The sequence below is a fragment of the Peromyscus maniculatus genome, chromosome 20 (assembly GCF_049852395.1).
Source record: "Peromyscus maniculatus bairdii isolate BWxNUB_F1_BW_parent chromosome 20, HU_Pman_BW_mat_3.1, whole genome shotgun sequence".
In the NCBI taxonomy this organism is placed as follows: domain Eukaryota; kingdom Metazoa; phylum Chordata; class Mammalia; order Rodentia; family Cricetidae; genus Peromyscus; species Peromyscus maniculatus.
Window position 1 is genome coordinate 12094531 of NC_134871.1, and position 1652 is coordinate 12096182.

The 1652-nt window shown below is 46.3% G+C and overlaps 1 pseudogene; it reads right to left on the reverse strand.

The window, feature by feature from the left end:
* Positions 1 to 645: 645 nt before the first annotated feature.
* Positions 646 to 870, reverse strand: LOC102929136 (elongin-B pseudogene; annotated as a pseudogene).
* Positions 871 to 1652: the final 782 nt, after the last annotated feature.

Sequence of the window (1652 nt, forward strand, 5' to 3'; positions counted from 1 at the left end):
TTCCTATTATTATTAGATTTGGTTTCTTCATAGTATCCCAGATATCCTGGATGTTTTGTGCCCCAAGTTTTTAGAATGAACAATTTCTTTGGTCAAGGTATCCATTCCCTCCCACTGTTTCTCCAGTGCCTGAGATTCTCTCTTCCATCTCTTGTATTCTGTTGGTGAGGCGTGCCTCTGAGGTTCCTGTTCCAGTTCCTAAAGTTGTCTTTTCAAGACTTCCCTTAGTTTGGCTTTTCTTTATCAATTCTACTTCTACTTTCAGACCTTGAACTATTTCACTCATTTTCTTCCACTGTTTCTTTGTGTTTTTATAGATTTCTTTAAGGGATTCATTCATTTCTTCTTTAAAGACCTCTATCATATATAGAAAGACTATCTAAGGTCTTTTTTTTCTTTTTCTGCTTCAGCTTTGTTACAGTACTCTGACTGCTGTGTTTTAACATGGGGACTGTTGTTGGTTTGGTTGCTGGGTTCTAGTGAAGACTTGTTTGTCCTGGCTTTTATTTATTTATTTATTTGTCAGCCAAATCATCTTTATTGAGAGAATGGGTCTCTAGGGGAATGATGGGCCTGTGGCCCTCACTGCACAGCTTGTTCATTGGCACTGCCTCCAGAATCCTATGGCTTCATTACATCTGGAAGCTATGGAGAACTGGAGAAGGGCTCACTATGCAGGGCTTCAAAAGCATCATCTGCTCGGAAGGCCAGGCCCACTGTGGCTGGGGCCTGTGGCCGTGCTGTCTGGCTAGTGAAGCCACACTCGCCCAGAGTTTTTCTGTCATCAAGGAGCTGGTCATCCTTGTATATCTGCTGCTCTTCTGGAGGCCGCTGGAGGATGCCTTGGACAGCACGCTTTAGCTGGAACATGGTACTCGACTCCTTGGCTTCCGTGAAGATGGTGGTCTTGTGGCGGCGGATCTTGAGAAACACCTTCTCTGGTAGCTGTGAGTCCCACTTTGCAGAGCCAGCTCTGGTGCTCTTTCTGAAGTATTTACAGGAGCCAGGGAAACAATGAGCCATTCTTTCTTCAAAGACAACTCCTCTGGTGCTGGCCTTTTTGATTGCAGATTCCAGATCCAGGTATGCAGACCCAGGCCCAGTCAGGAATGTTACAGCTGTTGCTCATGATCCTGCTGTACACCTCTAACTAAAGTGTCGATCTTGCTGCAGGCTGTTCTGGCTTTTATTGGTTGTGTTTTTGTGCCTCTTGTCTGATCATCTGGGGTGGGGAGGACAGTAATTCTAGGTGCTGATATCTAGTCATGTCTTTGTTGTGTGGGTGTTTTGTTCCTTGGTTTCTGTTGTCCTTCCTGGTTCTTCAGAGAGTGTGGTAGCTCCGTGTTGCCTGGTAAGGAATTCGTCTGGGGTGCTTTTACATGTGGTCACTGCGGGTTCCAGGTAAAATGAGTTCCTAGGTATTAGGAGCTGACACTTAGGGTGATGGGCTTTGGGGAAGTACAGAGGGGGTCCACGGGAAGGAAGAAAGCAGGATGTTCTGCGAGGATCTGATTAGTCCCCTGGGAATGGGGTCAGAGATTGAGGAGAGGTCACAGTAGATGTTCTGCTACAGAGATGGGCATAGAACTGGGGAATTGGTTTTGGAGGAGCTGAGGAAGAAGGGGATATCTGCTTCCCCGGCATGAGTGACC